General features: G+C 26.6%; 1 protein-coding gene across 12 annotated transcripts in view; it reads left to right on the top strand.

The window, feature by feature from the left end:
• Positions 1–14,669, top strand: part of LOC123271980 — a 105,441-nt gene that overhangs the window by 11,958 nt on the left and 78,814 nt on the right. For 9 of the 12 annotated variants that reach the window (XM_044738522.1, XM_044738523.1, XM_044738524.1 and 6 more), the window contains one exon: positions 10,582–11,181. The exons of the other annotated variants lie outside the window; for them this stretch is intronic. The gene's annotated coding sequence lies outside the window, so the exon portion shown is untranslated. The remainder of the gene's footprint in view (positions 1–10,581; positions 11,182–14,669) is intronic. 12 annotated transcript variants of the gene reach the window in all.

Below are 14,669 nucleotides of genomic sequence, written 5' to 3'. Positions count from 1 at the left end.
TTATTTGGAGTAAATTTAACTTGCTTCAAGAATGTTTCATCTTGATTTGACTTAATTTTTTTTTTCAGTGTAAAAAATTAATTTTATTTAAGAGAAAAATTATTGAACCAAAAATATAGACCAATATTAAAGAATTTGATGATTTTTAATCAAATAAAAAAATTATTAAATTAAGTAAAATTTATTAGAATCAATAATTTTTTTATTTTATTAAAAAAAATCTAAATTTTTCGCAGAAAAAAAAATATAAACTTGTTCTTGATTCAAGTAAATTTTACTTTTAATCATTTTTTTACTTAATTAAAAATGATTAAAATTCTTCAAAATTATTTTCTTGGTTCAATTATTTTTCTCTACAATCAAATTAATTTTTTTTATCAGAGAAATTTACACTAAATTGGAATAATAATTTAAAAAATTAACTGTGGAGTAGAAGGAAGAAATATAAATTTATTTTATTCAATTTATTGAGAAGAAATAAAAATATTTCTGCCGAACTTTGTGAAGGAATTAAAATCGCGAAATGCGTGACCAAAAATTAAAAGCTTGCATATTTAAATATAAACAAAAATTCTGGCGAAAGCTGAGTATAAAGTACGAGGGAGTGGAAAGTAATCGATACCGGTACGGGTACTTGAGGTGCGACAAATGAGAAAAGGAAAAAATTCAATATTACGCGACACATTTTCATCTCTAAGATTATCACGAATATTATTGGTTGCTGGGGAAATATTGGCTTTTTCCCTTCTTTCTTTCCTTCATTACTACTGCTTTCATTATTATTATTATTATAATCTTTTTTTTTTTATAAACTTTCTTTTTTTATCTTCTACTGAACTAGAGCAACGAAATAATTTATGAGGAAAGTTAATCTTGGACATTTTGCGGAAAACGTGTGCGCTATGGAATAATGTCACCTTCGGTTCTTTATTTAAACCCAAACAATTGGATGATTATTTCGCAGCAATTATCTTATAACCGGGTGAAAAAGTTCCTATTTGAGTACATTGATATTTAAAGTAACTAAATAAATATATATAACTATCTATAAATATTGACAATAACGTTGGACTTGTAACTCTACATTAAAAGTACCGTACAATAATATTCTTCAGTATATAGCAAAAATGGTGGATGACCTTTAAAGTGATGAATCATAAACATAAATGCTTAGACTTTTAAATTAATATTACTATCATCTATATTATTGAGAGAATAAGCAAAATTTTTTGGCCAGTATATTAATATGATATCTGTTTTTTTAGTGAAATTTAGTGTCATTGCAAAGGTCTTGACTTTAATTCGTGCCTTTTCAAGGTTTCATATCGTTCTTACCAATAGTCAATTTATTATGACAAGTATTTAGGCAGCATTCGAAAATGCTCTATCTCTAGATATATAATTAAGAAAAGACCCTGTATCTCGTAAACTATTGACATTTTTAAAGATATAAGCTCATCCTGATGTTACACTCATTGAGACCTTTCATTTGAGTACCCACATCAATTTTTCATATATTTATATATATTATATATTTGTATATATGATAAATATATCAAAAATGCATGTGGGTACTCAAATGAAAGCTCTTGATGGGTGTAACATCAGGATGAGCTTATATTTTTAAAATCGTCGATAGTTAAGATAGTACAGTGCAATTTAACAAATATCTTGTGAATTACTGACATTTTTGAAGATATAAGCTCATCCCGATGTTACATTCATCGAGACCTTTCATTTAAGTACCCACATCAATTTTTCATATATTTATATATATCATATATATGTATATATGAAAAATATATGAAAAATGCATGTAGGTACTTTAATGAAAGCTCTTGATGAGTGTAACATCAGGATGAGCTTATATCTTAAAAAATGTGAATGATAAAGCAATGACGTTGTATTTTCTCTACTGATGATATTTTTAACGATATAAGCTCATCCTGATGTTACACTCATCGAGACCTTTCATTTGAGTATCCACATCAATTTTACATATATTTATATATATTATATATATGTATTATATGAAAAATATATCAAAATGCATATGGGTACTCAAATGAAAGCTCTTGGTGAGTGTAACATCAGGATGAGCTTATATCTTTAAAAATATCAATAACTAAGAAATGACCTCGTATCTTGTCAACTAATGACATTTTTGAAGATATAAGCTCTTCCAGACATTAAATTCTTCGAGACTTTTCATTTAAGTACCCACATCAATTTTTCATATATTTATATATATTATATATATATCTATATTTGTATATATGAAAAATATATCAAAAATGCATATGGGTACTCAAATGAAAGCTCTTGATGAGTGTAACATCAGGATGAGCTTATATCTTAAAAAATGTCAATATTTAAAAAAGTACAGTGCAATTTTTTTTATTTATTTATTTTATTTATTAATCTCGTTACAAAAAAAATTTAACAAAATTCAATATTTAATAAAGCAAAATTTCATTTATTTATAGTTTGCAAGGTTGCTAGTAAATAATAAATTTACAAATATGAATAACTCTTATTTATAATGTCTATACATAAAAAAAGCGTATTTGTCCTGATTTATTAAGTTACTCGTTTATTTAATTTTCATTCTATTTAATTTACCAGAAGCAGTCGAGTAAAGAAAAACAAAAGATTAAACAACTTAAACAAAGTAATATAAAGTGAAAACGCCCGAGGGCTTGTCGGTCGATATATATATAAATTATATAGGATGTATACAATAACAATAACATAGAATTATTCCTACAATAAAAGTCCGAAGATTATAATAAAAATATTTTTCTGGCGTAATGTGACAGAAGATAAAGAAAAGACAACAATTAAATCGGGTTTGTTAAAATAAAACGCTTAAAATTGGCCGTTGGCCATCCCAGTACGCTCCCGCCATTTTGTTAAGCTTATTCTTTTCTCTGTTGGCCGATATGCACTGCTGTACTGCAGTGATGTTAGTATAGTGGTCATCACGAGCAGACATGGCTACGAACTTGAGGCAGAACTTACCAACACCAACAATGACATATTCATACATACTCGCTTCAATGTTGGGAGTTGTAAGTCCACTAAGTCCTCAAGAATAACCGGTCTACTCGTCTTGCTCGTTTAATCTTTTCATTACTCGTCAAAAGTATCTCTGCATTGCTAGCAAATGTGATAGCTTCTTCAGTTTTAGCTACTCCATTTTATCGAACTTGATAAAACGCTCCAATTACTGGATTGTTACTCTATCCAGCTAATATCGATCCGTTAGTACTTACTTCTGCTCCAAAATCGAGTTTATCTTGCTGTGATGACCATATTTGTGCAAAGCAAGTCATTAAATGCATTAAAAATGGTTTATTTTTGATAAAAAATTAATAATACCTTTAATTTCTTCAATTTATACGCTATTTTTCGGTGAAAAACCGAAAAAACATTAAACTTGGTTACTGACGACAAGATGGCGGCTAGTTATAAAATGGCCGACTCTAAAAGCGGGAAAATTTTAAATTCAAAAATTTAAATTCTATTTTCAGTGAAATTTTTTATTGAAAATTGAAATAAAACGAAGAAATAAAGAATTAGCAAACCGATTTCTTCGTAAATATTGATCGAATTTAAAAAATTTTAAATTTCCTCACCTTATTTCCACCGGAAGCAATTCTGACACTCTTGGGTTGAATTTCGTCCCCAGGAATTCAATTCGCTAAGAAGACGTAATATTCTTATTTCTTTTTTTAGTCTTACTTTTATCTGTCAATGGGGGACACACATTGGCATTAACATGAACGCATTCGAGCAACACGTCCTCGAGAGAAAGACACGTTTTCAACTTTTATTCTACGCCGGAAGCTTCAAGAATATTACATTCAACCCGCGTCTTCTTTCTGTTTCTTTTGTTTTTGTTTATTTCTATTTTAGAATCTTCTTCTTCATCTTCATCTTTATCTCTTGCTTATAAATTTAGAATGAAGATTGTTTATTTTCAAATTCATTAATAGTCTTCACGATGAATTCAATCAATAATTTCATTCCACTTAAAATTTGTTTATAGAATACAACTGATGGTTCATTCTTCAATTATTGTAAACATTTGGCGCTCCGGCCGCCATTTTCTCAAAAAGTCGATGCCATCTTGTTGAAGTAAAGATACTCTATAAAGTATTAATTCGGTATTTCTTCATTAAATCTCAAACAAAGTAGATTATTTATTATTTTTATTGATTTATTTTATTTTTTACCTCCGGCAAAAGATTATTTTTATAGTTAACCTTATCTTAATTACTTATTTATCTATTTATTTGTTTACAGTATAACCTAAATAATCTATATTATTAAGAGAATTAGAAAAATTTTATCTCCAGGATAGTCATACGATAAAATCGGTTTTTTTAGCGAAATTTAGTGAAATTACAAAGGACTTGAATTTGTGCCTTTTTAAGGTTTTATATCATTTTCGCCGATAGTCAATTTATTATGATAAGTATTGAGGCTGCATTCGAAAATGCTCTATCTCTACACAGAAAAAAAGAAATATTTGATCGAAATAAGATTTATTTGAGCCAAATATATAAGATAGTTGGATATGGCCAAACAAATATTTATTTCTGGTAAATATATAATATATTTGAGCGATTTAGTTGCGTCAAATAAATAGTTTATTCGTGGTAAAGATATGGTTTATTTATGGTAAATAAATCATAGTTGACGACAATAATGAACTTTTGAAATTTATTGTAACATTAAAGTTAGCTGTCACTTGACCAATTTTTAATTTTATTTAACAAATAAATTAATTCTAAAAAATTATTTTTTAAAAATTGCATTTTAATTTTTTAAAATTTCTACATGTCAATTTTTTCTCTTATTTTTTTTTCCATAATTTAATTTGTCAACAAAAGTTCTACAAATTATTAAATATCTGCTAAATTATTTTTATCAATTCTCAGATATTATAATGGCTTTAAAATGAAAAAAAAATTTATTTTTTTATTCTTTTAGTTGAATAATGAAATATTTAATTGTATTTAATAATGAAAGTGTTAATTGTAGATTAAGGATAATTTAGAATTGTTTTCGTAAAATATAATATTTTAAGCACCTTACCATATAGGTTAGGTATGACTTTTTTTAATCCCTAATTAATGAATAGTTATTAATTAATATTATTTATGCAAACACTATTATGTATGCAAATAAACTATTTTTTGAAACGTCAATGTAGCTTAAGTTGCGATCAAAACATTCAGGTTTTGTTTTCAACGTTCAAGTAACGTCATGAGAGCAGTAGTTGAGAGTTTTAATGCCAAAGATGTCGTTGTTTCGGACAAACTTAGCATCTTTACCACAAATAAATCATATATTTCTGACAAATAATAAAATAATTCGAGTCAACTGTTATATTTACTTGTACCAAATATATATGGTTGTCATAAAGAAATATTTAAAAAAACGACTCAAATAAATTGATTTATTTGAGACAAATAATTCTTTTTTTCTGTGTAGAAACATAATTAAGAAATTACCTTGTATCTTGTGAAATAAAGACATTTTTAAAGATATAAGCTCATTCTGATGTTACACTCATCGAGACCTTTCATTTGAGTACCCACATCAATTTTCCATATATTTATATATATTACATATATGTATATATGAAAAATATAACAAAAATGCATGTTGGTACTCAAATGAAAACTCTTGATCAGTGTAACATCAGGATGAGCTTATATCTTTAAAAATACTAGAAATTTGAATAGCGCGTTTTTTGCGAGTTTCGACCTTTGACTAACTTCAAGACTTTCATCTATTTTATAATATAGGATCAATAATTAAGAAATTACCTTGTATCTTGACAACTAATGACATTTTTTAAGATATAAGCTCACTCCGATGTTACATTTATCAATACCTTTCATTTAAGTACCCACATCAATTTTTCATATATACATATATATTATATATATGTATACATGAAAAATATATCAAAAATGTATGTGGGTACTCAAATGAAAGCTCTTGATGAGTGTAACATCAGGATGAGTTTATATCTTAAAGGAGTGAATAATAAAGCAATGACGTTGTATTTTGCACGGAAAGAAGTAAACTGTAATAAATAACAGACAATTTATAATAAGTAATGATCAACTGCTAAAAATTACCATTTCAAACAGAAAATCGTGAATTTACTATTCACATTATAATATTTACAATTTACTCTTTACATGGAAGAAAATACTATTTCAAACAATAATATTCGCTAGTAAATGTCTAAAATGTTTAAGTATAATAATTAAGAATTCAGACTTTGATATTTATCATTTCGTATCTAAAAAATGATCTTATGATATGTAAAAAGTATAAAATAAAGTTAGTAAATTTCTAATACAAGCAACGTCAATATTTACAAAGTAAAATGGTAAATTTTAAACGCAACGCTAAAAATCAAACTGTAATTATTGACTTATTTGGACTGGTAAAATGTATATTCTAAAAGTATAATTTTTACTGTTTGAAATGTTAAATTCTCCCAGAGTGAGACCCCCTTCTCTTTCATCTGAGTTCCCCTTCTCCTCATAATATCGACTACATATTGAAATGGCAATTTTTACTGTTTGAAACTGTAATTTTTTAAGATGAAAGAGTCGTTATTTACTATAGTGACAGCTACTAATCGCTTATTTTAGATATTAAATTATAAATTGTGGGTTTTATACTTTCTACATTAAGTTCTGTAATATTTATATTTTTGCCACCCCGATGTCCGCTTTACTGTTTGAAACTATAAAAATTAACCGGAATCCGAGTGAATATTACAGTTTACTTTTTTTCAAGTGTCCACTGATGATATTTTTAACGGTATAAGCCCATCCTGGAGTTACACTCATCGAGACCTTTCATTTGAGTACCCACATCAAATTTTCATATATTAATATATATTATATATATGTATATATTAAAAATATATCAAAAATGCATGTGGGTACTCAAATGAAAGCTCTTGATGAGTGTAACATCGCTATGAGCTTATATCTTCAAAAATATCAATATTCAAGAAAGTATAGTGCAATTTGACAAAATTCATTATTTAATAATGCAAAATTTTATTTATTTATAGTTATCAAGTCACGGCAATCACATAGTACAATCATTAACACAATTTATTAATTAAATTCTATATTAACACAAATAATGCAATAAGTTTTTGTAATAGATTGCGACTTATGTGTTTATATAACACTAGAATTTAGTAGGAGGAAAGTGAATGCATTACTCGGTATTTTAAAATAGCACAAACTAAATTTAATTTAAAAATTTTTTTTAAATTGAACATTGTTTTGCATTAAAGTTAATCATATGAGTACAAAAGAAAAATATTTTGATAAGAGAGTGCTTGTCAAGATTCCTTCAAGAACGAGATCTCAACGTCACTCTTTCGACTATGTAGACTTTGTAGACTTAGCATTCTTATATTGCGACACGGAATTCGCGAGGTACGGTGACGAGTTGTTGTTGCTACTAGTTTAATACTTTCGCAATTTCCATATAGAAACACCCAGTAAAGAGACAAGAGATACCAGATACGTATCCGCGTTGTTTTGCCGTATTACTGTTTCTTCTTCTTGTTCTGCTCGTGGGAGCTCACCCACGCATTTACCCACGCGCCATACTTCGAATTTTTAAAACTCTTTATTGCTAAGATATTTATATTATTACTTTACATCTTACAAGCATGTTCTGCTCATATATATTTAAAAAAATCTTCATATTAATTGATCATTTTGTTCTTTAATTTAAGCAAATTAGTCTTCAGTTAAGGTGTAACTAGACCGGTTTAAAGAAGACTATTGATACAGTGATTTTTCGCTGATTAGCGTCAATCTATGCGTCTCTAATTAGTTGAGAAACATTTGCGTCACCTTCTCGTGTTCTACTTTTCATCCTCTCCAATTCAACAGTGACACTCACTCTTAACCGTATCTTCTAAACAAAACAAAACATAAATAAAAACATGCGTGTTGATTTTATTCAGATGCATTTGAGATAACGATTGGCTATTTATAAGCCGCTAAAAATATTTAAAATTACTTGGAAATATATCTTCTTGGAATAAACGGTTGGACGTGCATTGCATATACCGACACCTCTTTCATCCCCTATTGTTTATTCTCACTCCGTAATTGCAGGGAAAATATATATAAGTATATACTTACTCATAAATAGAGAGAAGAAATGATAACAATAACAATAACAATTATTGAGGCTGACGGTACAAAGAGGAAGACGAACAAGTGGAGACTATTTGAATTGAATTTAAAAATCTAAATAAAAAAAAAGGGGGTCACCTTTGTTTATTTTTATTTCGCGGCCCACTTCCTTACTACTATATCCGTTCGGTACTTTTATTTACTTTTTAAAAGGTCTCACAGACTGAAAAATACTCTTTTCTTCGTTTGACGACAAAATGGCAGAGGGATTTAAAATGGATGCGCTAAGCGCGGGAAAATTTTAATATTTAAAAATTTTATTAGCTTTTCAACTATAATTTAAAAAAGTTATTTTATTTTGTAGTTATACATTGAATTTTATCAGTTTTATTGAAAGTAAAGTCGTTTGTCAACAAAATGGCCGCGAAATTTAATATAGATGCGCAAAAGCGCTAAGCGCGGGAAAATTTGAATATTTAAAAATTTAATTAACTTTTTTAAATATAATCAAAAAATATTTTTTATTTTGTCATTATATATTGAATTTTTTTTGTTTGAATGGAAGTAAATTAGTTTGTCGACAAAATGGCGGTGAAATTTGAAATGGATGCAATAAGTGCGGGAAAATTTGAATATTTAAAAATTTTAAACGTTCGTTTACTAATTTTTTTTCTTTTGTAAATAAATGTTGAATTTCTTTTCTTGTTTTAATGGAAATAAACTCGGAAATTAAATGCATAAACGTAAAATTCTAGAGAGTTGTCGGGTACAAAAGAAGATAGTAATCACAAGGATAGAGATTTAATTTAAATGGTCTTAGAATTGGATAAAGGGTCTACATATGTAGATAGCGGAGCTTGGAGCATATGGTCGCATCAATGTGGCGTGACCTCGGTCTTGCCAGACGCCCGCCTGCACGAATAATCTTATGGCTCCTCACGCGATTATCGAAAGCCCTCTCTCTATAAACTTCCTCACTCTCCCACGAAGAGTGATGTTGATGTTGAATATATATAATAATTTTACATAGAATGTAGAATGTAGAGTAAAGAGCAAACAAGACTGCTGTTCAAACATCACCAAATAGTTTAAATTCATACCCACAAATCTTTTAATTCAACTATTTTATTTTATTAACTCAAATTTGTTTTTCGGAGAAATACTTTTATTATCTTTAACTTTTAATTTATAAGTATTATATTTGAGCTTTTTGGACATTGAGATTATGAGTAGGCCAGCTAGTTTTATTCAGTCATATATATTGCCAGCGACCTACTATCTTCTCTTTAACACGGCATTCATTCACATGCAATCAGATCTCCATGTAATGGATATACATAAACATAAGCTACATTCATGTCCACTCTGTGACTAAATTATTAATTTTATCGATTTGTAAAAGAAGGTCCTAATTTTTTTTTACTTAAAATTCTTTTAAAAATTTAAAATATGTCAATTTAACAATAAATTTGTTTTTTTAATGTTGAAATATCAAAGAAGATATTTTAAAAATTTTAAATATTCAAATTTTCCCGCTTTTGGCGCTTCAGAACATCCATTTTGTAAAACAGCTGCCATTTTGTCTTCAGAAGGCAAAAGACAGTAAATTTTTCAATTATTTACCATTTTTAATTAACTTAAAGACATAAAAGTGTTCTAAAATAACCATAATAGTAATAATAATCATAAAAATGAATTTAAAAAAATAATTAATAATAAAAAAAATCATTTTTTTACTGGAAATTGTTCAAAAATTTTTTTAAGAACTTAAAATATGGCAATTTATCAATAAATTTTTCTTTTAATGTTGAAATATCAAAGAAGATATTTAAAAATTTTTAAATATTCAAATTTTGCCGCTTTAAAGCATCCATTTTATAAAACGGTCGCCATTTTGTCTTCAAAACACAAGAAACCGTAATTTTAGATTTATTTACCATTTTTAATTAATTCAAAGATATAAAAGTGTTATAAAATAATCATATTAGTAACAATAATCATAAAAATGAATTAAAAAGGATAATTAAAAACAAAAAAAATTATTTTTTATTCTACATTGTTCAAAAATTCTTCTAGGAACTTAAAATAAGTCAATTTACAAATAAATATGTTATTTTAATGTAGAAATATAAAAGAAGATATTTAAAAATTTTTAAATATTGAAATTTTCCCGCTTTTGGCACTTCAAAGCATACATTTTGTAAAACGGTGTCCATTTTGTCTTCAGAAGAGAAAAAACAGTAATTTTAGGTTTATTTGTAATTTTAAATGAATTTAAAGGTATAAAAGCATTTATGAAGTAATATTTATAACAAAAATGACTTAAAAAGGATAATTAATTAATTAATAATGAAAAAAAAATTCTTCTTTGTTACAGATGCATTTTTCACTTGGAAAACAAGGCTTGGAGTTTTAAAAACTGGCAGCGTAGCTAAAGAATAATAACGAATTGATAAATGGAATTGAGAATAGTAACGTGAAGAAGAAAAGAGGGATAACTAAGCGGCAATAGGAAGATAATAAAAAAATAACAAAAAAAGTTTAGCTGCGCGCGCACTTAACATGCGTGTGTCTATCACTTGACATTCAACATTCATCAAACCCAGACTTGGCTTATTACAATATACAGCTATACTTCTTGAAGCTAATGAAGAAATAAATAATTTTTCTTATGCAAAAAAAAAAAAAAACAAAAAAATAAATAAGAGTAATAATAGTAAAAAGTGAGAATGCTGTAGAGGGAGCTGTTTAGCTCTGGAAGTCATCTGTAACAGTAGAGATGCACATTAAGTTGGTGTAGTTGTGTGGCGATGACGGCAACTCCTTCTCGTTCATCAGCGAGGAAGTGCGAGGCGGAGAAGGAAGAAACGGAAAAGGAACCCGGTACCGATCTCCAGGATTGCCAGCAGGAGCCGAGCTGGAAAAACTCGGTCGGGAGATGCTCCTCGAAGGCGAGCGACCTAGCCCAAGTCACGAGGTGCGACGGTCACGAATAGACCACGAGATTGATTAAATAAATACATAAATACATACATACATCCATCCGTATCAATAAATAAGGAGATAGATAGAGTAATTGAAGAGAGAAAGTGATATTTATATTTGGTGTTTGCTATTTGCTGTATTATGTGTGGATGTATTACATGTAATGAGGCTTTCAAGAGACTATAATAGTACTAATAGTACGAATAAGATACGTGAGTGTATCGCGTGTCAACTGATCAGTGATAAAGAGTTCGCTGCTTTGTTTACTCCAATATTATTATTATTAATCTGAATTTTTTTATTGGCTGTCCAGTCTATTGCACGAATTTTTTTAACTAATTATTTATCTAATAATTTATAATATCGTTCGTCTGTATTCCCTACAGGCATAAACGATTTTAAAATTCGTATATAAATTTGTCATTAAAGGTAAATTTGACTGAAAAAATAATTCGGACGGCCCATACCAGGCCAGGAATCGAACCTGGATCTTTTGGTATCGCGCCAACTGCTCTTCCCTTAAGCTATCCGAGACACTGTCCAGAATAACCAGATTTATAGTATTAACCAGTCTACAGAAAATATATTGTAGAAAATTATTATTATTATTATTTAGCATCTATTTGGTTGGTCTCTTCTTTTATTTGCATGGATTTTCACCTGCTTTTATGTCTTCTTTATTCTTTCACTAGTTTTTCTTATTCTTTATATTATTAGGCGGAATTGCTGTGCTTTGGGTGTCTGGAACTTGAAATATTTATTTTTAAATCATTTATAAGTATTTTTAGTGTTTATTATTCATTTTAAGGAGTAAAATATTTTAGTAATTAGTTTCACGGTACATTGATAGAATAATTTGTTTATAGTTAAAAATATTTGTTAATATTTAACAAATCATTTATTAGAGACCACTTTTTAGTATTAAACAAATATTTCTTAGTATTTAAAATGATTTGTTTGTATTTAATAAATCTGATATTCATTTATTAAATATTAATAATACTTTTTGAATACTAAGAAATATTTGTAAAGGACTGAAAAGTGGTCTCTAATAAATGATTTGTTAAATATTAACAAATATTTTTAACTATAAACAAATCCTTTTATCTATATGATATTTAAATTTATAAAAATTATGTTTAAAATTTTCTTTAATAATATTTTTCTTCTTTTCATTGAAAATGTGATAGTTAAAAATTTTTTTTTTAATTGTTATTTTTGAAAAAGAATTTTTATACATAAAAATATACAAAAAAGAAAATATTAAGACATTAAAGGATTTAAAATAAATAAAAAAATTTATTTTTATAAATTTTGATTATTATTATTGTAAATTTATTGTGAAATGTTATTTTGAGAAGAAAATTTTTAATTTTTCCATTTTTATACAAAAAAAAAAGCCAATTAACCGTGAAATTAAAAAACTACCTAATTTTTTTTTAATATTTCCAATTTTTGAAGAAGAAATATTGACAAAAATGATTAGTTAAGTAAAATAATGAAATTAGTTAACATCTCAGAATATTTTGAATTTTTTACAACATATAAATTATAATAAGAAAAAGAATATTTTAAAAAATTCGCATTCACAATTTTTTTATGATACTTAAATCAACAGAAGTTTAGAAATTTTTTTATTTTTGTTATTAATCAAATTGTAACTTAAAAAAATTATTTATTATAAAATTGTACTTATAATTTTTAAAATTTTTTACCCTTTTTATCTACGCAAAAAAAAATTTTTTTAACTATAAGATTGTCTGCTAATTTTATATTTTATTAAATTTCACGAAAAATTTCTTCAATAATAATTTTTAATAGTTAAAAAAATAAAAAAATATGATTTAAATATAATAAAAAAGGAAAATATTTTTAAAAATTCGTATTTACAATTTTTTTATAATAGTGAAATCAACAAAAGTTTAAAAATTTTTTTTATTTTTCTCATTAATTAAATTCTAACTTAAAAAAAAAATTATAAAAAATTGCACTTATAATTTTTCAAATTTTCTACACTGATTTTTTTTTTATTATAATTTTTTAAAAAAATAATTTAATTATCAGATGTCTGCTAATTTAATTTCCATATTTTTTAAAATTTTACTAAAAATTACTTCATTGATAATTTTTAATAGTTAAAAAAATAATAAAATATGATTTAATTATAATAAAAAAAAAAGAATATTATTAAAAATTTGCATTTACAATATTTTTATAATAATAAAATCAACAGAAGTTAAAAAATTTTTTTATTTTTCTTATTAATTAAATAATATTTTAAAAAAATTGCACTCATAATTTTTCAAATTTTCTACACTGATTTTTTTAATTATAATTTTTCCAGAAAAAAATTTTTTTAAACTATAAAAATCTCTGCTAATTTCATATTTTTAAAAATTTTACTTAAAATTTCTACAATAATAATTTTTGATAATTAAAAAAAATATAATTATAGAAGAAATGAATTTCAGAATTGCCAAAAAAAATAAAATCTGTTATATTCTTCCTGGTTAGACTTATCAGCACTATCCCTGATAAATGACAATAGCAGCTAGTATTTTAACTTACACCTGCGCGCGCGGTACCACGGTGTGTACTCGATATTTCACACAACACCTAACACATACACATACGCAAACAAACGAAATAAAACAGAGAACAGAAGACTACTCACCATGAAACCACGCGCAATATGCCACCTGTGAAGACAATAAGACCCGAGCGAGACAGAATCGAATCAGAGAGAGACAAGAAGATTGAGAAAAAGAGAAATGCCAGACTTTTCAACCTTCAATTTCTCCGCTACACCCTCTACTCCCCTTGTTTAGTTCTGTCACGCTTCCTCGGTTCATCCGCGATCAAAAATCATATTCTACATACTCTCATTTTTTATTTATTTTATTTTTTAGTTGTCTTCTTTTTTGTTTCCTTTTTACTGGATGTGTATTCAAATAATACAATAGAACGAACCAAGGTTGCCAACATGTACGGCTAATTATTGTTTCAGTTGAATGCTACTTGCCAGTATATATATATATATTTAGCAATATAACAACTTTCAATATTAGCCGTATGCTATATAGATATTCAAATAAGCCACTGACCTTCAGTACTACCCCAATTACGCACTCTTCTCTTTATTACCACATATTTTTATTTGTTTTTCTGCGTGAGAATATTTCACGGTTCTAATTTAATTGATGATACTAAAATTAGCAAACGTTTAACAATTTTTTGATATTTTTCATCAATTAAATTAAAAGTAAAAAAACATTTTTTTTTTTAATGTGTAATTTTTTTTGGTAATTATTTACAAGTGGAGTCATACCTATTTTTGGTCATATCTAGGTGAAAAATTAACATTTAGAAAAATTTTTTTTTTTTAATCTACACGGACAGAACAAGATGACACTGGATATCATCCCAGATTATACTCAGTGATATCTGACGTGAAAAAAAAATTTCAAATAGTTGCTAGAA

The sequence above is a fragment of the Cotesia glomerata genome, linkage group LG9 (assembly GCF_020080835.1).
Source record: "Cotesia glomerata isolate CgM1 linkage group LG9, MPM_Cglom_v2.3, whole genome shotgun sequence".
Lineage (NCBI taxonomy): Eukaryota > Metazoa > Arthropoda > Insecta > Hymenoptera > Braconidae > Cotesia > Cotesia glomerata.
This window is presented reverse-complemented; position numbering and strand designations above follow the sequence as displayed.